Below are 25,777 nucleotides of genomic sequence, written 5' to 3' on the forward strand. Positions count from 1 at the left end.
TGGAGCATGAAGGGGAATAACGGGGGTGGGGGTGGGGGGTGGGGGGTGGGGGTGGGGTTTCCAATTCCATTCCTGGGATGTGGGGCTTCGCTGGCTGGGCCCAGCACTTATTGCCCATCCTTAATTGCCCCTTGAGAGGGTGGGGGGTGGGGGGTGGGGGGTGAGCTGCCTTCTTGAACCGCTGCAGTCCGTTTCCCCCCTTTGTGGTGTAGGTACACCCACGGCGCTGTTAGGGAGGGAGCTCCAGGATTCTGACCCAGCCACACTGAAGGAACGGCCGATACGTTTCCCAGCCAGGGTGGTGAGTGGCTCGGGGTGGGGTGGGGGTGGGGGTGGGGGGTGGGGGGGGGGGGACTTCCAAGTGGTGCCGTTCCCACCCATCTGCCTCCCTTGTCCTTCTAGATGGTAGCGGTCGTGGGTTTGAAAGGTGCTGTCAAAGGAGCCTTGGTGAATCGCTGCCGGGTGGAACGACTTATGAGGTATAATGAAGCTGAGAATTTACCACTGAGGAATATTGGAAGTTATCAATAAGGAATAATGGTGGTTATTCAATGGGCGATAATGAAGGAGGGAATTATTGATGCAAATTGCAAGTTGGGGATAATAGCCTCATGGTGATGTTGAATGTTAATAATTTGCATTGTTGCAAAAACAGTTGTCCTTGTCTTTTCTTTATACTGTTCCCTGCCCTCGGTATGACTGTTATTACCCATTAAGCAGCACCTAAGGATTATTGACCCTGAATGTCATTTTGTTCATTCAATCTTCTGACCCAATACTAGCAACAGTAAGGGACCTGCGAGGAGACAGGTGACTAAGCTGGAGTGAGGTGGAGACTGAGTGAGGAGTGAATTAGGGTCACTTGGGAATTTGGTGCAGGGAGGAAAGAGGTGTGATGTCCATGGGAATTATTCTAATTTGGGAACAGGAGCAGCAACCACACCACAGGGACTGCAGCAATAAATGCTGGGCCCAGCCAGTGAAGCCCACATCCCATAAATGAATTGAAAAAACCCCACCCGTTATTCCTCTTCATCTTCCATCCCCGTATGAAGTCCCATTGCATCCACAGGGACACATCAAAGCTCCCAAATGGCACAAATTAATACAAGGAATTCAGCTGGCCTGAGCGACAGTTACACCTCAACCATCATTGTTAACAAATTGACCTTTAACCATAGATCCATGTTATACTTTACAGATAACACCAAATATTTTCTACATTTCAAAGGCGACTACACTTCAAAAGTGCTTGATCGGTGGTGAGGTGTTTTGGAACGTTCTGTATTCGCGAAAGGAACTAATTAACTGCAATTTTTCCCCCCTTTTATTTTGTTTCTTCTCAGTTTATGGTGAGTGGCTTGAAGGGGAACTTCCAAGTGGTGCCATTCCCACCTATCTGCTGTCCTTGTCCTTCTAGATGGTAGCTGTCGTGGGTTTGAAAGGTGCTGTCAAAGGAGCCTTGGTGAATCGCTGCAGGGTTGAATGACTAATGAGGTATAATGAAGCTGAGAATTTACCACTGAGGAATATTGGAAGTTATCAATAAGGAATAATGGTGGTTATTCAATGGGCGATAATGAAGGAGGGAATTATTGATGCAAATTGCAAGTTGGGGATAATAGCCTCATGGTGATGTTGAATGTTAATAATTTGCATTGTTGCAAAAACAGTTGTCCTTGTCTTTTCTTTATACTGTTCCCTGCCCTCGGTATGACTGTTATTACCCATTAAGCAGCACCTAGGGATTATTGACCCTGAATGTCATTTTGTTCATTCAATCTTCTGACCCAATACTAGTAACAGTAAGGGACCTGCGAGGAGACAGGTGACTAAGCTGGAGTGAGATGGAGACTGAGTGAGGAGTGAATTAGGGTCACTTGGGAATTCGGTGCAGGGAGGAAAGAGGTGTGATGTCCATGGGAATTATTCTAATTTGGGAAAACAAGAACAGCTGATTAGAAATGGACCTGGGTGTAAACCTCACCTTCGGAGCTGAGTTTGAAAAAAAAATCAAACAGTGACATCACAGGAAAACTGTAAGTTCATTGGTTGGTAAGAAACTGCTGTTAGGGAATGTCTTTAAATAGCTGTAAATTAGAAAAGGGTATTATTTTTCAATTACAGACCAGGCAGTTTAACTTCAGCAGTGGGGAAGCTTCTGGAAACGATTATTCGGGATAGACTTAGTAGTCACATGGAAAAAATATGGGTCGATTAGGGAGAACCGGCATGGATTTCTTAAGGGAAAACCATGGGCAGGATTTTCCAGCTGACGTGCGTGTGGTGGAGCCCACATGTCAGTGCTTAAAATGTCGCACGAGCGTCCCGGCGTCAGTGCGCAGCATCACGATATTTCAGTGGGTGGGCGCGCTCAGTTCACCAGCCATTAATTAAAGGGCTCCTTAAGGCCCTTAACTTGCCAATTGTCCAGGATTTTGAGGGGCCCGTGCGAACTTCCGGTCAGTGCACGGGCCCAACGGGCAGGCGGGTAGGAGATTAAGAAAACTCATGCACTGGCGGGATATGTGGACTCAGAGGGGTTGTTCGTGTTTTACATGAAGTTATAATTAATGAAGGTGTTTAAAAATTGCCTATGTAATTGTTAGTAGTTCTCATCAATGTCCAAGAGCTTTTTGTGTACTTTGAAACCAGTCTGCAGACAGGAATCTTTATCGGGCCTGCAGCTTTCCGGAGGCCTCCATTTAGCCTGGGTATGGGTTCTGACATCTCCACTGGAGGCAGCTCCTCTGAGCAGGAAGGGAGAGATAGAATGAGGAGGAGGCCAGGTGTGGACAATCAGCCTCCAGGGGAGCCACCTTTGGGAGTACAGGCACAGGCACAAGGGGTGCAGGGCCAAGAGGTTGTCCAAGGTGGAAGGGGCCACAGAAGATACCACTATCCTGCTGCCAGGGTATACAGGTGGCGAAGCAGCTACTTCAATATGTCTGAGGTGCAGTGCCGAAGGAGGCTCCGACTGTCAAGGGAGACAGTCAACTATATCTGGCAGATGATTGGCCCTGAGATCTCCCCTAACTGTGTGGGTGGACACCCCATGCCAGCGGCTCTGAAGCTCACAGCCGCCCCACTTCTATACCTCTGGCTCCTTCCAGTGCTCGGTGGGTGATCTTTGTGGTGTCCCCCAATCAGCTGTCCACACTTGTGTCAAGCAGGTCACAGACGCTCTTTTCAGCCGTGCTTTGACCTTCATCCACTTCCGCTGTGACCAGGCAAGTCAGCCACAGCGAGACAGAGGCTTCGCAGCCATTGCTGGCTTCCCCCATGTCCAGGGTGCTATAGACTGTACACATGTGGCCATCAAGGCGCCAGAGGGTGAGCCCGATGCCTTCATCAACAGGAAGAACTTCCACTCCATGAATGTGCAGATGGTGAGTGATCACATGATGCTGATTCTACAAGTCTGTGCAAGGTATCCAGGCAGCTTCCACGACACCTACATCCTCAGACACTCCCAGGCACCGGGGCTCTTCAGTGCTCCAGCCCAGCTGGATGGATGGCTGCTGAGTGACAAGGGCTATCCCCTCAGAAGGTGGCTCATGACGCCTCTCCGCCATCCAAGAACAGAAGCTGAGCAGTGCTACAATAGGAGCCACGGCACCACAAGGGCTGTGATGGAGAGAGCCATCGGTATTCTCAAGATGCTCTTCCTTTACTTGGACTGCTCAGGGGGCCCACTCCAGTACCCCCCAGACCGTGTCTCTGTAATAGTGGTAGCATGCTGCGCCCTGCACAATCTAGCGCTGGAAATGGGGGATGCATTTGACGATGAAGACCTTGACGCAGTGGATGAGGCTGCGCATGAATCCAGCAGTGACTCAGAGGATGAGGAAGCACAGGGCGATGATGAGGGGCAGCACGCTGAACCGCTATTACACCGAGGAGGCAGGGACACCCGGGACACTTTAATCCAATGAACCTTCAGCTAGCTCCATACACATGGATCAGCAGGACCAGCATTGCCTGGTGCTTCCACACGTGGCACTTAGGTTCTACATCTCCCACCTCATCAGCTGCAACTAAGGGCTTAGTACAGAAATATCAATGTCCACTCAAACACTCATGATAAATATGTGAAAAAGAAAAATGCAGCACAAACAAAAGACCCTCAGCTATGGTTACAAAGGTGGACTTTATTTTGTCCAAAAGAAAAGCACACAGCACTTTTTTGTGATCACAAAAATATGGCCAACACAAAATCACCAGTGACAAACCCAGGGAGTGCCTAAGGTGCCTTATGCTTACGTTTCCAGGTGCTACGTCTATGTGCCGCCCCATCGCTCGGAGTGGCTTGTGAGACAGCCTGCTGTCCTGTTGGCCTCGATGACCTTGGCGGCCGTCCTCTGACCTGTGGAGCCTGTGATGGCCCCGCCTGGGAGGGAGTGGCCAGTTCCAGAACTGGCACCTCTCCAGTTGTCGTATCCTCACCGGAAGAAACGTTGACTGGCAGAGGGGCGGAGGAGCTGCTGCCCTCGTCCGGAGCGCCCTGAGAGGAGCTCACAGTGACGACAGGCAGCTGCTGCACTGAGGTGAGGTCCAAATCTACCTCCCTGCTCACTGCAGATGCATGGGCACTGAGTGCCGATGCTTGGACAATCTCCCACATTGGGAATGACCACCCGTGGCCAGAACCGTTGTGAGGGCTTGCAGGTCAGAGCGTATCCCAATCATGAAATGTTCCATTTGTTTGAAACCCCTCTTCATGAGAGTCACCAATCTCAGTGGAGGAAGCCTGAAGCTCTGTCCTGAGGCTCATCCCTTCATGTGCACTCTGCCTGGACTCCTCCATCGCAGAGAGCAACTGAACCACTCCCTCATGCAACCCTGCCCGATGCAAATGCACTTCCTGCCGCCTGTCCTGCAGCTGCTACAATGGGGACAACTCCAGAGGCACGTCATCAGTGCCGGACTCAGCATGTGCCTCGTCCACTGCAGCGTCTGGCTGCTGGAGCCATCAACACTCTCTGTCCCTACCATCTCCTGCAGCGATCGTGATGTGCCTCTCCACTGTGATCCGGGACACTAGCTGATGGTAAGGTCCCCACCGAGGTGTGTCTGCGCTGGTGCCTGGCTGGCTGAAATGATGTACTGCAAGTTGCATATGTTGCCCTTCAGGTGTAGAGTGGGCGCTGCAGTGTGGAAGTGTGGGTCGCTTTGGTGGTGATGCTGAAATTAACAAAAAGGACAGTGCATCAGTTAGCGCACATTCAGTTCAACCTTTCATCCCTTTCCCCCCCAGCCTCATAAGTCGCTCCCCCTTAAAGACCCTAAGGAGAAGAACATTGGTGAGGTGGAAATGAGTCAAGATGAGCCCCAAGCATTAACCGCACATGCAAACAGGCTGGTCAGATGGCTTGAGGAATGCCACATGGCATGTTATGAACCATAGGAGTGGGAAGAGTGCAGAGGTACCTGACCTGGATGCATTGTGGCCTGGATAGTTGCAGGGCTGAGGAAACATCGCAAACAGTAGTGACATTTGCCGTGGATCACAGGAGATTGAGAGGTCACATTATTGGCCTTCATTCCATAAGGAGGGTCATAGACCGGGTGGGCAGAAGGCAACATTTCCCATTGGAGCAGGGATGAGTAACGTGGTGGCATTCATCTAAGTTGAGTGCCATGAGGTTCACAGCTGAGGCGCTAAGGATCTTTTGGACAAAGTAATGTGGGACGCACTGGCTGAAAGGGTGCTGGAGGTCCCAAGCCCCCTCAGATGGAATAAGTCTTTGGCTGTGCAGCAGCGATCCAATGGCACGTTAGACCATGGCGATAGTGATCACAAATGGGATGAGGTGACTTTGGAAAGTGATGGAAACGCGATTCCTCAAGGGATTGAGGGTCCCTCCTGTATGACCCACACATCAGAATGTCTTAGTCTGTGAATGAGCATTGTTGCAGCATTAACGATTGCAGCAACCATCAGTGGTTTGGATGGTGGGCAGACAGAGTGGATGAGACCCAAATACCTGCCTGCTGGACCCTAGCCTCACCATCCCCGGCCGCCCTGGCCTCCTGCCTCTTCCTCTGCTCCATGGCCTGCTCCTCGAAGGGTGTGAGGTGCTGCAGGAGGGCGCACGCACCTCCAGTCCTCTGGCTGATCGCTCATGTACTCTGCATGCGCACACGCCGCACCCCAACCACAGTGGCCCATCTGAGGCCTCCAGCGGCTCCTGTCCACACTACTGGTGATCAGTCCCCAGAAGGTAGTATGGCTGGTCCCCCTCCCCCAATGGTCACCTTAGACACATTCGGCATCCGTTACTTTGAACAGCACATGGGTCCTAGTGGCCATGGCAAGGAGGCGCAACTAGGTGTGACGCCGATGCCAGTAGATAGCACTTTCCCAAAACACCTTGAGGCACCCCTTGCACCATCTCATCACTGTCAATAAGACATGTGTTGGAGTTCTGAGTATGTGTCTTGCGGCCTCCCCTGTAGGTTGCCCCCAGACTACTCAATTGCGCCAAACACCAACATATGCTGCAGGGAAAGCCCTTCTTCTCCTCAACCACTAAGGCTGGTGTAAGCATGGTCAGTGCTCATTTGCCCACCCAGTGTGCGATAGATGCCCTATGCAGTAACGATCGCAAGACATGGTGGGGTTGCTCAAAGGCTAAGGCTGCCCTCTGGGTCAAATAGCCAAGACAGACATGGTACTCACCCATCCGGAGCGCAGCAGATCATTGAATCTTTTCCTGCACTGGGTGCCAGTGCGCTGCACATCATCATGGGCACTTACAGCGTCACCCACCTCCTCCCACGCCTGGCTGGTGACATGGTGGGTCCCTCCTCCTCACATCCTCCAGATACAGCAGGTGCCGATGGATGGATACCTTTTAGAAGGAGCACAGCAAGGCAGGCATCTGAAAACCTGGGGGCACAGTGGCCCCCCACTGGCCTCTCCTGCAACCTGCCCCCCTCCTGCTCATGCTGCTGTCCACTCGCACCTCTCTCCACGAGTGGCTATGGTGCATTGCCTCAAGCAGGCTGCCTGGCCACTCTTTATACAGGCAGCCGGCTCCCCAATGGAACCGGCAGCCTGAGGCCGCCTGCACCGCGGCTATTTTCCCGTTCTCCACGGGAGTTGCTTACCCGCTGGGTGGGCCTTAATTGGCCCGCCCGTGGAAAATGGCGGCACGGCCTGTTTCTCCAGGGGCAATCGGCCGCCTGCCCGCCGTCAAGTTGGAAAATTCTGGCCCATGTTTAATTAACTTGCTGGAGTTTTTTGAAGAGATAACAGAGAGGGTTGATGAGGGTAATGCTGTTGATGTGATGTACATGGACTTCCAAAAGGCATTCGATACAGTGCCATACAAAAGACTTATGAGAAAAGTTATTGCTCATGGAATAAAAGGGACAGTAACAACATGGATACAAAATTGGCTGAGTAATGGTTAACAGCGAGTAATAGTTAATGGATCAACTCATCGACACCAACACCCATCTAGGACCCTCCACCCCTGCCTGTCTCTCCGTCCCCACCCCATCTTCCAATCCCAACCCCAGCCGTGTATTCACTATACCCCCTGACCTTCCCCTCTCCGATGCTGAACGTTCAGTGCTCAGCAAAGGACTTAGTTTCATACCCTTACGCCCTCACCTCAATGAATTTTGGGCTCGGCATGATGCTGAACTCTTCTTCCGCCATCTTCGTCTCCGGGCTCACTTCTTTGGGCAGGAGTCCTCTCCCAGTTCAACGGATCCTTTTACCCATCTCCAATATTCTCCCTCCACCTGGACCCCTCCCTCTGGATTCTTACCTTCTCTTGATCTTTTCATTGAGAACTGTCGGCGCGACATTAGTCGTCTCAATTTCTCTGCTCCTCTCATCCATTCCAACCTGTCTCTCTCTGAACTTACTGCACACCATTCTCTCAGGTCCAATCCTGACATTGTCATCAAACCCGCTGACAAGGGTGGTGCTGTTGTTGTCTGGCGCACTGACCTCTACCTCGCGGAGGCTGAGCGTCAACTCGCAGACACTTCCTCCAACCTCTTCCTGGACCATGACCCCACCACTGAACATCAAGCCATTGTTTCCAGGACTGTCATTGACCTCATCTCCTTTGGGGATCTCCCTCCCACAGCTTCCAACCTGATAGTCGCCCAACCTCGGACGGCCCGCTTCTATCTCCTACCCAAGATCCACAAACAGAACTGCCCCGGTAGACCGATCGTCTCAGCTTGCTCCTGCCGCACAGAACTCATTTCTCGTTATCTTGACTTCCTTCTCTCTCCCCTTGTCCAGTCCCTTCCCACCTACATCCGTGATTCCTCTGACACCTTACGTCACATTAACAATTTCCAGTTCCCTGGCCCCAACCGCTTCCTCTTCACCATGGATGTCCAATCCCTCTACACCTCCATCCCCCACCAGGATGGTCTGAGGGCCCTTAGCTTCTTCCTCGAACAGAGGCCCGAACAATCCCCATCTACCACTACTCTCCTCTGTCTGGCTGAACTTGTTCTCACGCTGAACAATTTCTCCTTCAACTCCTCTCACTTCCTCCAAATAAAAGGTGTGGCTATGGGTATCCGCATGGGCCTCAGCTATGCCTGTCTCTTTATGGGGTATGTGGAACATTCCTTGTTGCAGTCCTACTCCGGCCCCCTTCCACAACTCTTTCTCCAGTACATCGATGATTACTTCGGTGCCGCTTCATGCTCTCGTCAGGACTTGGAAAAATTTATTAATTTTGCTTCCAATCTCCACCCCTCCATCATTTTCACGTGGTCCATCTCTGACACTTCCCTTCCCTTCCTTGACCTCGCTGTCTCAATCTCTGGTGATAGACTGTCCACCAATATCCATTACAAACCCACCGACTCCCACAGCTATCTACAGCTCCTCACACCCTGCTTCCTGTAAGGACTCCATCCCATTCTCTCAGTTCCTTCGCCTCCGTCGCATCTGTTCCGATGATGCTACCTTCAAAAACAGTTCCTCTGACATGTCCTCCTTCTTCCTTAACCGAGGTTTTCCACCCACGGTCGTTGACAGGGCCCTCAACCGTGCCCGGCCCATCTCCCACGCATCCGCCCTCACGCCTTCTCCTCCCTCCCAGAAACATGATAGGGTCCCCCTTGTCCTCACTTATCACCCCACCAGCCTCCGCATTCAAAGGATCATCCTTCGCCAACTCCAGCATGATGCCACCACCAAACACATCTTCCTTCACCCCCCCTATCGGCATTCCGTAGGGATCGCTCCCTCCGGGGCACCCTGGTCCACTCCTCCATCACCCTCTACTCCTCAACCCCCTCCTATGGCACCACCCCATGCCCACGCAAAAGATGCAACACCTGCCCCTTTACTTCCTCTCTCCTCACCGTCCAAGGACCCAAACACTCCTTTCAAGTGAAGCAGCATTTCACTTGCATTTCCCCCAACTTACTCTACTGCATTCGTTGCTCCCAATGTGGTCTCCTCTACATTGGAGAGACCAAACGTAAACTGGGCGACCGCTTTGCAGAACACCTGCGGTCTGTCCGCAAGAATGACCCAAACCTCCCTGTCGCTTGCCATTTTAACACTCCACCCTGCTCTCTTGCCCAAATGTCTGTCCTTGGCTTGCTGCATTGTTCCAGTGAAGTCCAACGCAAACTGGAGGAACAATACCTCATCTTCAGACTTGGCACTTTACAGCCTTCCGGACTGAATATTGAATCCAACAACTTTAGGTCGTGAGCTCCCTCCCCCATCCCCACCCCCTTTCTGTTTCCCCCTTCCTTTTTTTTTCCGATAAATTATATAGATTTTCCTTTTCCCACCTATTTCCATTATTTTTAAACATTTTTTAAAATCTTTTATGCTCTCCCCACCCCAACTAGAGCTATACCTTGAGTGCCCTACCATCCATTCTTAATTAGCACATTCGTTTAGATAATATCACCAACTTTAACTTTAACACCTATGTGTTCTTTTGTTCTATTGTTGTTGACATCTTTTGATGATCTGCTTCTATCACTGCTTGTTTGACCCTACAACCACACCCCCACTCCACTTCTCTCTCTCTCTCTCTCTCCGCCCCCCCACACACACACCTTAAACCAGCTTATATTTTAACTCTTCCTTGGACTCGAACTCAAGTTCTGTCGAAGGTTCATGAGGACTCGAAACGTCAACTCTTTTCTTCTCCGCCGATGCTGCCAGACCTGCTGAGTTTTTCCAGGTAATTCTGTTATTGTTTTTGTTTTGGATTTCCAGCATCCGCAGTTTTTTTGTTTTTATCTAATGGTTAATGGATATTTTTCAGGCTGGTGGAAGGTTTGTAGTTGAGTTCCCCACGGGTCGGTACTGGGACCTTTGCTTTTCCTGATATATATTAATGATCTAGTTCTTGGTGTGCAGAGGATCATTTCAAAGTTTGCAGATGATACGAAGCTTGAGAGTGTTGTGAATTGCGAGGAGGATGATGTGGAACTTCAAGAGGACATAGACAATTTGGTGGAATGGGCAGATAGGTGGCAGATGAAGCTTACTGCAGAGAAGTGTGAGGTGATTAATTTGGTAGGAAGAACATGGATAGACAATATAAAATAAGGGATACAACTCTAAAGGGTACGTAGGAACAGAGATACTTGGGTGTATATGTACATAAGTCATTAAAGGTGGCAGGACTGGTGGAGAGAACAGTTAATAAAGCATACAGTATCCTCGGCACAGTAGGACAGAGTATAAAAGAAAAGATAATGGAAGCTTGCCAGAAAGGTACAGCAATAAGCATGGGGGATTTTAATCCACATATAGACCAGAAAAGGTAGCATAGATGAGGAGTTCATAGAATGTTTTTGGGATAGTTTCTTAGAACAGCATGTTCTGGAGCCAACCAGAGAGCAGGTTATACTAGACCTGGTATTGAGGAATGAGATAGAATTAATTGATAACCTCATAGTGAAGGTACCTCTAGGTAGCAGCGATCATAACATAATTGAATTTTACATTCATTTTGAGGGAGAAACAAGTGCATCCAAAACTAGTATTTTAAACTTAAATAAGGGCGATTATGAGGGCATGAAAGTGGAGCTAGCTGAAGTGAACTGGCAAATGAGGTTAAGGGATAGGTCAATAGAAGTTCAGTGGCAGACATTTAAAGGGATATTTCAGAATACACAGAATATATACATTCCAGTGAGAAAGAAAAATTCCATGGTTAACTAAAAAAAGTTAAAGACAGTATCAAAATTAAAGAAAAAGCATAAAATTACACCAAGACAGGTGGCAGGTCAGAAGATTGGAAAGAATATAAAGAACAGCAAAGAATTACAAAATGATTAGAAAGGAGGGAAAAATTAGAGCATGAGTAAGAGTATAAACTAGAGTAAGCTAGCTGGTAACATAAAGACAGAGAGTAAGGGTTCCTATAGATATTTTAATAAGAAAAGAGTTAACAAAGTGAGCGTTGGTCCTATAGAGAATGCGCCTGGGGAATTGATAATGGAAAGTAAGGAGATAATTGATGAATCAAACAGGTATTTTGCTTAGGTCTACACTATAGAGGACACAAGTAACATCCCAGAAATAGCTGTAAATCAGGAAATGGAAGGGAGGGAGGAACTCGGGGAAATTACAATCACCAGGGAAGTGGTATTCAGCAAATTGTTGGGGCTGCGGACTGACAAATCCCCAGGTCTGGATTTGAAAGAAATGACTAGTGAAATAGTCAATGCACTGATTTTAATTTTACAAAATTCCCTAGATTTGGGAAGGTTCCATTAGATTGGAAAATAGCAAATGTAACTCCTTTATTCAAAAAGGGAGGGAGGCAGAAAGCAGGAAACTACAGGCCACTTAGCTTAACATCTGTCATAGGGAAAACGTTAGAAGCTATTGCTAAAGATGTTATAGGGCACTTAAAAACATTCAAGGCAACAGACAGAGTCAGCATGGTTTTGTAAAAGGGAAATCATGTTTAACCAATTTATTGGAGTTCTTTGAAGGAGTCACGTGCTGTGGATAAAGGGAACCAGTGGATGTGCTGTACTTAGATTTTCAGAAGGCATTTGATAAAGTGCCACATCAAAGGTTATTGCAGAAAATAAAAGCTCGTGGTGTAAGGAGTAACATATTGACATGGATGGAAGATTGGCTGGCTAACAGGAAGCAGGGCGCTGGCATAAATGGGTCTTTTTCTGGTTGGCAGGATGTGACGAGTGATGTGCCACAGGGATCAGCGCTGGGGCCTCAGCTTCTTACAATTGATATAAATGACTTGGATGAAGGGACAGAAGGAATGGTGGCTAAACTTGCTGACGACATAAAGATAGGTAGGAAAGTAAATTGTGAAGAGGATGTAAGGCGGCTACAAAATGACATAGATAGGTTAAGTGAGTGGGCAAAGATTTGGCAAATGGAGAATAATGTGGGAAAATAAGAAATTGTTCATTTTGGCTGGGAGAATAAAAAAAATTCCTATTATCTAAATGGTGAGAGATTGCAGAGCTCTGAGGTTCAGAGGGATCTGGGTGTCCTAGTGCATGAATTGCAAAAGGTTAGTATACAGGTACAGCAGGTAATTAGGAAAGTTAATAGAATGTTATAATTTATTGTGAGGGGAATTGATTACAAAAGTAGGGGGGATATGCTTCAGTTGGACAGGACATTGGTGAGACCACGTTTGGAATATTGTGTACAGTACTGGTCTCCAGAAAGACGTAAATACGTTAGAAGCACATCAGAGAAGGTTTACTAGGCTAATACCAGGAATGGTCAGGTTGTCTTATGAGGTAAGACTGGACAAGTTAGGCTTGAATCCACTGGAATTTAGAAGAGTAAGAGGCGACTTAATTGAAACCTTTAAAATCCTGAGGGGTCTTGACGGGGTGGATGTGGAAAGGATGTTTCTTCTTGTGGGACAATCTAGAGCTAGGGTTCCCTCATTTAAGACAGAGATGAGAATTTTTTTTCTCTCAGACATTTGTGAATCTTTGGAACTCTCTTCCTCAAAAGGTGGTGGAAGCAGAGTCTCAATGTTTTTAAGGCAGAGTTACATAGTTTCTTGATTAACAAGGGGGTGAAAGGTTATTGGAGGTAGACACGAATGTGGAGTTGAGGTTACATTCAGATCAGCCATGATCTTATTGAAATGCTGGAGCAAGGTCGAGGTTCCAAGTGGCCTACACCTGCTCCTTTATTAATAGTGACATAGAGTGCAAGAGCAAGGAGGTTATGCTAAACTTGTATAGGACACTAGTTAGACTTCAGTTGGAGTATTGTGTACAGTTCTGGGCGCTATAGGAAGGATGTGAACGCATTCGAGACAGTGCAGAAGGGGTTTACAAAAATGGTTCCAGGTATGAGAAACTTGAGTTATGAAGGTAGCTTGGAGAAGTTGGAACTGTTCTCCTTGGAGAGGAGAAGGCTAAGAGGAGACTTGATAGAGGTTTTCAAAATCATGAGGGAGCTGGACAGAGTAGATAGGTAGAAACTGTTCCCATTCATAAATGGATCGAGAACAAGAGGGCACAGATTTAAAATGATTTGCAAAAGAAGCAAATGCAATGTGAGAAATTACTTCTTCACACAGCGAGTGATTCGAGTCTGGAATGCACTGCTTGGAAGTGTGGTGGAGGCAAGTTCAATAGAGGCATTCAAGAGGGCATTGGATAGTTATTTAAACAGAAACAATGTGCAGGATTACGGGGAAAAGGCTGGAGAAGGGCACAGAGTCATAATGCTCATTCAGAGAGCCAGTGCAGCCATGATGGGCTGAATGGCCTCCTTCTGCACCATGACTGTAACAATTCTGTGATCAGAAGTTTGACCTGGTTTTAATCTGGTCACCCAAGTTGGCAGGAGCAGGAGCAGACGTGGAATCCATTCCCGGCCTCGGTCGAGTTGCAAATGCAAGTTTACGCTGGATGGCCAATTGAGGCCTACCCAGCATGAAGCGTGTCTTCTGAATGGTCGGGAAATGCCGGGCAGGGAAGGGAGCCTGTCAGGTGCTGGGTCCAATGGCGACCTGGAAGATGCTTTAAAACTGGCAGAGGCAGCTTCCTGAAGGCTGGCAGGGGAGAACCTTTGGAGCCTGTCCAGGAGACTGGAACATGGTCTTACCAGCGGCTGGAAATGTCAGTTGATCTTCTCTGGATAACTACTCCAGTAACATACCAAAATGCTACTGTACCCTTGGTGAATCCCAAAGATGGAGAATTTTCTCAGTGTGGCTCTTCCTCTGCTGTCAGGCCTCCTGCTGGAAGTGTGGCAGAAATTCTATTTCTTCTCCTTGAATAACTCCTCCTTCATCTCTTTTCTTTAGCGGCCATCTGCTCCATTTTACCACCAAAACATTACAAATCACTTTTGTACAGGCCTGCTTCTATTTGTTAGAACAGAAAATTTGAATAATTTCTCAGTTAACTTATTGTAATAAATTAAACTCCAGTGAAGTTAAATCTTTGGCCTAATAATTCAGCTATTGGTTAATGAAGCAAAGCTAACTAGGGCGCCTTTACTCTCAAGATATTTTTCTATGAAGTTTAAGGATGAATAAAATATTGAGTTTGGCTCCATCTCTTCATGTTAGGCATGGAGGCCTCTGTTCTGCCATGTTTTGTTAGTATGTTTACTGGTATGACCATTAACACCCTATATAGTTCTGTTCATTTTATGTAAGTACCAACATGATATAAATTTTGCTTTTGTCTTTAATGGCCTGACTATGCTTCACTTGTTTTGTAGGTGCAGGGCACGCCAGTATCTAATGTTGGAAGTGAGTGGCTCTAAACTTTATTGCATAGGTACTGAGTGGACTTTGGGTTCAAAGGAATGGGTCATTTCAGACATCCTGGATGGAGGTGCCAGCCCCTGGCATGAGGTGGAAGCAGATCTTTGGCAGCCGAGCTAAAGGAGAGTTGGATTAAGACACCCCTGGTGTCCCTGCCTCAATGAAGGACCCAGAGGTCTGCCTCCACGCCCTCAGCATTCTCACCGGGGTTCCTCTTCTGATTCAACACTGGGTTCATCATCTGTGGTCTGTGCAGCTGGGTCAAGATCCTCTTCCTCCCATGGGTCCCCCCTTGCCAGTGCCAGATTGTGGAGAGCATAGCATGCAACCACTGTCAGTGACACCCGCTGTGGGGAGTATTGTGCTCCTCCTGAATGGCCCAAGCATCAGAAGTGCATCTTCAGAAGACCTGTGGTCCCCTCTATCAGTGACCTTGTGGAGGCATGACTCCTATTATAACTCCGCCCTGCCTCTGTTTTTAGGTAATGAGAAGCATCAGAAGCCACCTTTCCAATGGAAAGCCCTTGTCATCCAGTAGCCATCCATCCAGTTAGACTGGAACAGTGAATAGCCCTGGCACCTGGGAGTGTTGGAGGATGTAAGTGTCATGGGAACCACCAGGGTACCTTGCACAGACTTGCAGAATCTGCATCTTGTGGTCACAAACTATATGGACGTTTATCTAGTGGATCCCTTCATGTTGACGAAGGCACCGGGCTCACCCGCTGGTCCCTTGATGGCCACATGTGTACAGTCTATAGCATCCTGGACGCGGGGGAACCCAGCAATTGCAGCAAACCCTCTGATTCACTCAGCCTGGTTGGCCCTGTCCATACAGAAATTAATAAATGTCAGTACCCACCTGAACAGAGCATCAGTCACCAGCTTGATGCAATTGTGGACAGCTGATTGGGACACTCCACAAAGACCCCCCACTGACTCTTGGTAAGAGCCGGAGGCATAGAAGTTGAGGGCCACTGTGACCTTCAGCAACCCTGGCATGGGGTGCCCACCCATACGGTTGGAGCTGACCTCAGGCCCAATCATCTAACAAATGGAGGTCACAGTCTCCCTGGAGAGGCGGAGCCTCCTTCGGCATTGCATCTCGTTGAGGTAGCTGCATCACTACCTGTAAACTCTGGCAGCAGAATAGTGATGGCTTCTGCGTCCTCTTCTGCCTTGGACTACCTGCTGACCTTGCACACCACTGTGCCTGTGCCTCTCCTCCCACAGGTCCCTCCCCTGGAAGTTACATTGGGACACCTGGCCTCCTCTCCCTTCTGTCCCTCTCCGTCTCCTCAGAGGAGGTGCCTCCAGCAGAGACCACAATCCCCATTCCCAGGGTAACGCAAGGCTGCCTGGTGCTGGAAGGGTCCACACAGTCTGAATCCTCCGAGGGCCTTGGAGCTACTAATGAGTCCTGAAATGAAGCCTAGAAATGCTAAGACTGAAGCTCAGAACAGAGATGAAGCTGTCAAGTTCAAATAAGCAACTGAGTACCAAGGCCTTTTAAATGGCCTTAAGTGGCAGTTTAATTGTTGGCGGCACCCGCCGACCTGAAGATTGCTCAAGTGCTGGACGCTCGCCCGACGACAACTCGCGCTACTTCACGTCTGTTCGGGCTGGGCCCGCGCCCGCCCGCGGGTGGTAAAATTCTGGCCAGTGTCTCTTTGGTTCTCTTTAAGTGCTGCTCATGGTGGGGCGAAGAGGGGATCTGGGATGCACTAGAAGCTGGAGTCAGAGAAAGGGGAAGTTCGATGGGTGTGGGGTGTGCGTGGTTGCAGTACTGGAGAAAAATTACAAAAATGAAGACGATCTAAACACAAAATCTGTCATTTTAAATTTGAGGTGTTGGAGGACCAAGAACCAATGTAAATCAGCAAAGATGTACACTTTTGGATGCCTCCATGGATTATGGAATGAGTTACAATATGCTCAAAGAATGTATTAATGATGTTGGCTGAAGGTTAAATATTGGCTAGGACACTGGAGGGAGCTCCCCTTCTTTGAATAGTGCTCTGATGTTCCTCACCTACAGCTGAGAAAGCAGACGAGGCCTCGGTTTAACATCACACCTCGAAGAGAGAATTCAACATGCATGCAGGACTCAGCACTGTGCTGAAATGGCTGCCCGGTTTACCAGCTCAGTTCCCTGGAGTGGTACTTGAACCAATCCCCAGAGCGTCGAGTGCAGTGCGTCTCCAAACTTCCAATATCTGTTCCTGGTGGGTTTGGCTCCCTGCCTGAAGTGCAAAGTTGGAAAATAACCTCACAGCATCGGATTAGTATTTAAATTTTTGCCTGAGACTATTCATCCACCTCAGAAGATTAAGTTTGCCCTGGCTGGACAGTCTAGACTAGAATTAGGGTGTCACACTCTCTGGATCAGGTTCAGCCATTTTGGATCAGGAAAAAGAGAAATTTCTTCACTCAGAGGATTATGAATCTTTGGAATTTTTTACCCCAGAGGCTGTGGATACCCAGTCATTCACTTGATGCAAGGCTGACATTGATAGACTTTTAGACCCTGAGGAAAGCAAAGGATAGGAGTGGGAAAGTGGAGTTGAGGTTGAAGATCAGCTGTGGTCTTATCAAATGGCGGAACAGACTGGAATGGACTGTACACCCTACTCTTGTTCCTAATTCCTTTGCTCTTAAGTAACTTGGACAACGTTCATGTTACTCCAGATAGAATCTAATCTGTTTGCTCAGCCAAGATGCCCTTTGTAATTGAGACAACAACAATCGATTGAGTGACTTGCAGGCAACAAAACATCATCAGTGAGCAGCTGAACAAGCTGATGAAAGGTGCTACAGACAGCAAGCATCATAATGGGCTGGAAGGGGCCAGTACAGGAACCTATTCTAGCAAGGTTAGGGGGCCAGGGGCAGACAGTGAATATTACAGAGGCCCTTAGATGATAAAGCAGCCAGCAAGGTTTCCGGAAGGCTTTAAGTAGATTATACAATTGGTGTCAGGAAACATTTCAACCAGGCAATGTAGATTGCAGCTGTTAAGGCAGGGTTTACAGATCCATTACAGATGAGAATATGATTGCAAACATTACACAAAGGTTATTGAAGAAAATGCAGATAGAAAACTTTGCAGAATAGTTGATGCAGGTAGCAACCATCATAATTGGGCAATAGGAGATACTACATAGAAAGAACACTGATGGACCCTCAAAGAAGACAGTCAATCAGTAAGAAATCACAGCAACCTTGTGCTACAATGAACTTAAAGAGATAGCATGAAGAAGAGGTGCAGTGGCAGCTTTGTAGAGGGAAGGAGCACAGGTAGCAGACTGTTAAAGCCGGCTGGTAGGAAAATGCAAGAGGGAAGCCAACAGGGAGACTTGTCACGTTTTTTGTTGAAGACGGTATAGAGAGGGATCATTGCAGTTCAGTTACTGAAAGTGGAGTTTTACAGCCATCTTGTACGAGAAGATTACAACAGAAAGCTTCGTAGGAGGTGATGCTTCTCGAAAGTGTTAAGTCAAAGTTTGGATAAAGTATGTTCATGTCTGAAATAATAATGGAAGCGGGTTGGATATTCAGTTTCTGGAAACCTATTGAAGAGATTAATTCTTCAGAGGAATGAAATGACATTAATAATGGTTATTTTGGCTTAGGTCCATGTCCTGTTTGCTTGGCCGGAGAGCAAAGATTGTCTCTATTTGAAAACAGGAAACATTAATGTCTTGTTCAAGAGCTTGATCCACCGCCAAGATTTATGAGCCAAGGGTTGTTATATTTCTGAATTTGTGAAATTTCTTTTTCCACTGCAGAAATGAAATTACTTGTTTTATTGTGTTGTATTTGTCAGAAAGGCGACGTTACTATTAGTGATGTACTATGATGATGTTGTAAGTGAGATTTTTGTGGTAGGTGTCAAACCAAAAATAACATCAAACATCCGAAAAGTCTGAATGCAAAATGGCAAAGAGAAAGAGTAGCATTTCCTTTTGGAGTTGATGACTAAGTATATAAAAAAAATAGGTACAGGAGAACCTGTTCCACCATTCAATAAGCTCATGTCTTTTCTTAAATATCAATTCCATTCCCCCACTTTATCCTTGTTTTGCTTAACTCCCTTAGTGTCCAAAAATCTATTGGTCTCATTCTTGAATGAACTCAATGGCTGATCATTCACAGCACCCTGGAGTAGAACTGATCAATTCCCTGTCCTCCTTTAACTGGTGAGGTCCCTGCTGCATAATGGGTGGGCAATGTGGCCCCAACTTGATGCCAATTCCAGATGGAAGTCAAAGATTTCCCTCCTGTGTGTTTCTATGCCTCGAGTGTTTCTGCCTGTGGCAGCATGAATTAGAGAGACTTAATTGCAGAAGCTGATCATGGTTACAGGCCAAGATTCAATGGCTGTTAACTAAGCCTGTTGTGGGAATGCAGTAATTTGGCTGCCTCAAGAGCCTGTCCATCAGTTATCATTTTTTTACCTTTGATGGCTTAATCCTTTGTGCTTCTTCACCATTAGTTCTTCTTCATCCTTACTCCTTCACCCAACGAGTTTCTTCGTCTTATTACATCTCTTGATCCAACTGAAGTCTCAACCCATTGCTAGGGATGTTACCAAGAAGCCGGCTTTCCTCTTTCATTCCAAACACTTTCCTTTAATAACCATAAACTGGCTCAGGTTCAAGTCAGTTCTAACAACCACCTGGAAAAAAATCTTCTCGTATTTCTCATTCACTTATCGAACCAAGACAAGAATAAATGTAACATCTGATGGACAATACTGTTCTCAACACAGCGTTTCTGGTATTTCTCTATTGATACTTGATGATCAGTTAGCCCCTCATCTTGTCCCACTTGTATTGCCTAAGCTCTAAACTCACCCTGCTACATCCACTTCCTCCTTGTAATCTTACCATGTTGAAATCAAAATTCAGTTTAATGGTAACACACTCTAATCTACTCTTTTTGATGATTTCAGCACTGTGGTACTTACTGGGCAGAATCTTGTTACTTTAAAAGAGTTAATCGAGGGTCAAGACCATTCCTGGATCCTGGCCCCAAACTGCATGTCAGGTGTCCACCCAAGAGTTCTTCCCAGAGGTGGCCGGTTACGTGGCTGTCTCCAGGCCAGTAGCCTAAATTTTTTTCTCTTTACTCTTTAATGGGACATGGGCAACGCTGGCAAGGTCAGCATCTGTCCCCCATCTCTAATTGCCCTTGATTTGAGTGGCTTGCTAGGGCATTTCAGAGGGCAATTAAGAGTCAACCCCGTTGTTGTGGATCTGGAGTCAGATGTAGGCCAGACCAGGTGAAATGGCAGATTTCCTTCCCTAAGCGATATTAGTGAACCAGATGGGTTTGTATGACAATCAATGATAGTTTCATGGCCACTTAGCTTTCAGTTCCATGTTTTTATCAATTGAATCTAAATTCCAGCAGCTCCTGCGGTGGGATTTGAACCTGTGTCCCCTGTGAATTTGCCTGGGCTTGGATTAGCAGTCCAATGACATCATCACTGCACCAGTGCATCCCGTAATTATTGATGGCATGAGGGTTACTGTGGCCGTAGGCCCAATTGGAAGGCCTGTAGCCTTGGAAGGATGGCAGCCCCACTGCAAGACCTGAGCGCTGCCACCATTTGAGGAAGAACGCAAGGGCATCTCCGTCTTGAGGCAATTTCTGAACAACTATTTAAATGAATGGGAAAATGGTAATCATAGCTGTCAAGCCAGGCGTGTGGCAGGCATTTCCTCCACAGGATGTCTGGTGGCCATATTATTGGCCCACATCAAAGCTGGTCTCAAGGGGACTAGACAGGGTGAGTGTAGGAGGCCTCGCTGGACATCAGGTACCACTGGCTAGCTGCCTTCAGGCACCTGCCGGGCTTGGCTCTCAGTGGTGGGCCCATCCTGGCAGTGCCCACAACCAGCCCACAAAAGGACAGTTAATTATGCAGATTGGCTACCTGCTGCTGTGCTGGGGAGAAGCCTCTGCCAATGATGGCCCACATTAAGCTGGTTGTGGTGGAGTCCTGTGGGCAGAGTTTGTCTCATGGTGGTGAGAAGGTGGAGCTACAGAGAAGAGTTTTGACCAAAGATGTCGCTGAGGCCCATATTGAACTTCTAAAAATAAATACGTTTCACCTAAACAAACACATGCGTAGATATGTGAGGGCATGTCCCTGAGGCGGTGGCTTGCTACAGATGCTTCATCTACTAAAAAATGGCCACTCTGGAATGGGTAAATGGCCTTCTTCTTGCCCCAAGATACTGTGATTGCAACCATTGTATATAAAGACACAGTTTGGCCTCAAGGGCATTGTCACTGCTGGTAGATTAGCCTGACAGCCATTCCAAAGTCGCGCTGAAAGATCTGGTCAAGGAATGACCATCTGATATGATTCACGGGATTCCTAAGCAACCAGTGTCACTGTGAGTATGTGATATTGCTTAGAGATTTAATAAAAGTGTTTCACATTTAGCGAAACAGTATCCAAGTTGTTGTATCCATTGGTATCGAGAGTCGAGGCAAGAACCTCTGGACCAGAGATGTTGCGGGGGGGGTCTTTTACACTACTTCTGGGCAGATCGCTGGGAATTGGGAGCAGGTCAGCCTCCTGATCCAATGCCTATATCTCTGAAATTCCTCCCACTCTCGCCCCGCAGAATCAAGAAGATCCTGCCCATTATGTCTTTGACCGCCCTCCCTCTATATGCTTAGAAAACGTAAACCTAGGGGCATTGCTTAAAACATTGGGACGAAAACACTCTCAATCAAGGATTAACTGTCAAGCAGCACCAAGCTAGATCCTTGATGAAGAAAGTCTGGTATTTTTTTACCATGCCCCGACTGAATCAGAATAGGATACTGGCTGTGTGTACAGTTTGCTACTGGCAGGAGAAAGAATAGCTGACAAGCTTCTACCGTTAAAATTCAAATTGGAATTGTGTATTCCTTATTCCCTAATCCCTCATGTAATTGTGTATCTTTTCTTAAATGGTGTTTCCAAAAAAATGAAACAAATTGCCTCCCATAAGCCACATTATAACGTCTAATTTTTTCCACCATGAGGAAGCTACCCGATGAAATCCATGTAAAATAGCAGCCAGGATTTTCCAGCAGAACCTGCCGCAGGGAACGCAGCGGCCCAGCCAGAAGTCCACTGGCCAGACAAACCCAGTGGTGGGAGGGGCGAGGAAATCTCGCCTTTGCCTCAATTCCTGGCAATTGGCCTTGCTCTTTATTGTGTGTGTTTTTACACCGATCAGATCAATCGCTGAGAATGGTTTAAATATTTTCTTGGAATGTTTATTTCCTGTTTCTTTATGTGGGGGTTTAGTCCACTACAGCTTGAGGCCACAGTAACTGCAATGAAACCTAATATGGATTGGGCTGCTAAAGCCGCTGCAAGCCTCGAGACTTAACAGTGCCAAACCTGATGCTTCCTCCAAAATCATGAATCATTTATGATCATGGCAACTGTAGAATGAAAATGTTAAGTAGTCAGAATCAGAAATGCAGGAAAGCTACCATGTGGAGTCAAAGTTACAGTGCAGAAGGAGGCCATTTGGCCCATTTGTGCTGTGCAGATGCTAGCTCATCAACTGGATTTATTTACTGCAATTCATTTCCTGCATCCTTTGATCTCGTTTTCTTTTTCAAATATTTACATAATTCTCTTCCCCATGATTCTGTCTCTATAACCGCAAGTGGGAATGGATACCATGTTCTAACAAGCCTCTGTTAAATAATTTTGCCTCTATAACTGCAAGTGAGAATGGACACCATGTTCTAACAAGCCCCTGTTAAATAATTTTGCCTCTGTGACCACAAGTGGGAATGGATACCATGTTCTAACAAGCCTCTGTTAAATAATTCTTGGAACTTTTAACTTTTGTTTATCAGTGCCAACCCTGAGTTTGTGCCACCTTGTTACTGATTTGCCAAGCATTAGAGAAATTAATCCTGTAGAAATCGTACATATTTTTGAAAAGCCCTATAAAAGTCCCATAACGTTTTTTGTTCTACTGAAGTGATCCATTTTTTTTTTCATTCCTGATATTATCCTGGTGAATCTTTCCTGTTATGTGGTGCCCAGAACTGTGCACAGTGCTCCAACTCTGATCGGTGCAAAATCTTGCCCAAATTTAACATCACATTCTTGCTTCCATATTCAAGCCAGTCCACTGGAGAGCACCCCAAGTCTTCATTGAATAGGGCCACGGGATCTTTAATGTCCTCCCGAGAGGGCTGGCTGGGCCTTGGTTTGACATCTCATACAAAGGGTGTTACCTTTTCAGGGGTGAGAATCCTACCACTGGGTCAAAGCCGAGTAGCAATGATACATTGTAAAAAGCCTTGTCCTCTTTGACCACCTGCATTATTTCATACTAGTGTTCTTGCCCTGTTGTTCTTGGATAGCTCTCTGGATATCTTTTTATCTGGTTTCCTCTACATTGGAGAGACCAAATGCAGACTGGGTGACTGCTTTGCAGAACACCTTTGGTCTGTCCGCAAGATTTACCCAGACCTCCCTATCGCTTGTCATTTTAACACCCCACCCTGCTCTCATGCCCACATGACTGTCCTTGGCTTGCTGCATTGTTCCAGTGAAGCTCAACGCAAACTGGAGGAACAGCACCTCATCTTCCGACTAGGCACTTTACAGCCTTCCGGACTGAATATTGAGTTCAACAATTTTAGATCTTGAACTCTCTCCTCCATCCCCACCCTCTTTCCGTTTCTTCCCCCTCTTTGTTTTTTCCAATAATTTATATAGATTTTTCTTTTCCCACCTATTTCCATTATTTTTAAATGTATTTCCACCCATTGTCTATCTCTACCTTTTATGCCCTTTTAGTATTCACCCCACCCCCACTAGAGCTATCTGTACCTTGTCTGTCCTGCTCTCTACTCTTAATTAGCACATTCCTTTAGATAATATCACCACCTTCAACAGCTCTTTGTTCTTTTGTCTGTGACATCTTTTGGTTATCTCCACCTATTACTGACTGCTTGTCCTAAACCACACCGCCCCCCCCCCCAAACCAGCTTATATTTCACCCCTTTCCTATTTTTATTTAGTTCTAATTGAAGGGTCATGAGGAATCGAAACGTCAACTGTGCTCTCCTCCGCCGATGCTGCCAGACCTGCTGAGTTTTTCCAGGTATTTCTGTTTCTGTTGTTTTGGATTTCCAGCATCCGCAGTTTTTTGTTTTTAATCTCTGGATATCTTAGTGTGCCCACTGATGACTGGAAACGCCCATTCCTATTTTTTAACTCTATCTGTATGACATCTTCTTTTGTAACTTCCTAGGATATCCTTTACCCAGAAGAACCCTCTAACACTACTCTACTGCAATCCCCAAGTTTTAATGTTAAGCGGCACTGCAACTTGAAGCTGTTGGTAAATTGGAAGTCAGTAATTCAGCTGATGACAATGATTGAAGAGTTGCACTTCCATTGCCTTTGCTTCAATGTTTTATGAGGGCTTCACTATTTGCCTCCAAAGCCAAATATGTGTAGTCTCAATTCGGAAAGGAAACACTGCACAACACAGGGGTACCTGGTGGAAGTGACAGGAGGTAGTTGTGTAAGAGACAGATGACATGGGGTCACAGAGACCTGAGTATAAATCCAATCCTGGCTAATGAGAAGAAAATGTCCAGTTTATGAACTAGAAGGGTCCCAAGAGAAGTTAGTCAGTCTCGATCCCATTTCTACAGCTGCTAAGTATCTAGAATTTGGAATTAAGCTGCATGCATTACTGAGTGAAACGGGACCCCACATATTACTGCAAGAGTGGGAACTTTTATAAAAATGGCATTTGAGTTTTACTTAGCTTTATGTTGTGCTTCTCCTTCCTTGTGAGAACTTGATGTTCCATTTTCCAGCAGCGACATTCTCACATTGATGACCATAAACGTTCAAGAGAGGAAATAAATGCAGCAGAATAAGTTGTCAAGGTATGCTTATTAACTCTGCAGATGTAGAGTACAATGTTATGACCCTTTCACATGCAACACAGCAGCAAGATGTTAAAACTATGTCTATTCAGGACGCACACTATGCTTGAGGATGTCGATTCTCCTAGTTACATGGGATTACATAGGATATATGGCATGGAAGCAGGCCATTCGGCCCATCTAATCCATACTGGTGTTTTTGCTCTACTCAAGCCTCATCCTATCTTTTTTCTTCTTAGGTGGTCCTTCAGCATCAAGGGTGGCTTGCTTCCACTCCAGTTCAATGGGTTCTGAGATGGCTGATAAGTCCAATACTTGGTCTGAAGGCTCTTCCACATGTGGGGCAGGTTGTGCTTGAAGGGTTGGACAGATAAGTTGTTTGGTGGTTTGTGTGCTCCCCCTAATGCCTCAGCTTCACCACTGCATGTTCCCATTGATGTGGCTGGTGCCTTCCTGAATGAACCTCCTCCATTTTGATCGGTCACAAGCCAGGAATTCCCATAAGTCAGTGGAGATGTTTAATTTCTTCAGAGATGCTTTGAGAACATCCCTAAAATGTTTCCACTGTCTTCCTGGGAGTCTCCTTGCTGTGCTGAAGTTCTGAATAGAACAGTTGCTTCGGGCGTCTAATATCAGGCACACAAATGACATGTACCGCCCAGCTGGTTTTGCATTATTATTGCCTCAATACTGGGCCTGTTGGCTTGGGACCACCTTTATTGCCACTGGGTTTGGAGGATCTTGCGAAAGCGCTGCTGGTGAATTTCTCCAGTGTTTTGAGGTGCCTCTGTGGGTTGTCCAAGTCTCCAAAGCATTTAAGAGCACGGAGATCACTGTTGCCCGTATTTGCAGTGTCTGAACTTGATCAAGACAGGCTCCAACATGTGCTATCTGACCTTCAATCCCCAGGTCAAGTGACCCTGCATATAGTACAGAGTACCGTATAGTATCCAATACTGGGGTCCACAACCACAATCAGCTATTAGCATGACAGAGGTGAGGTGTAATATTACAGCAGGGAAAATGGAAAAGAGAGTTGGTGTGTTGACACAACCTTGTTTTACTCTAGCCTCCACTGAGATAGGGAC

General features: G+C 46.8%; 1 long non-coding RNA gene across 2 annotated transcripts in view; it reads left to right on the forward strand.

The window, feature by feature from the left end:
- Positions 1–1,270: 1,270 nt before the first annotated feature.
- The window catches only part of LOC121281809, a 44,974-nt gene continuing 20,467 nt past the window's right edge, over positions 1,271–25,777 (forward strand). For both annotated transcript variants that reach the window (XR_005943936.1, XR_005943937.1), the window contains exons 1-2: positions 1,271–1,497; positions 24,618–24,689. This is a non-coding gene — a long non-coding RNA (uncharacterized LOC121281809). The remainder of the gene's footprint in view (positions 1,498–24,617; positions 24,690–25,777) is intronic.

This window comes from Carcharodon carcharias, chromosome 9 (genome assembly GCF_017639515.1).
Source record: "Carcharodon carcharias isolate sCarCar2 chromosome 9, sCarCar2.pri, whole genome shotgun sequence".
NCBI classification, from domain to species: Eukaryota; Metazoa; Chordata; class Chondrichthyes; order Lamniformes; family Lamnidae; genus Carcharodon; species Carcharodon carcharias.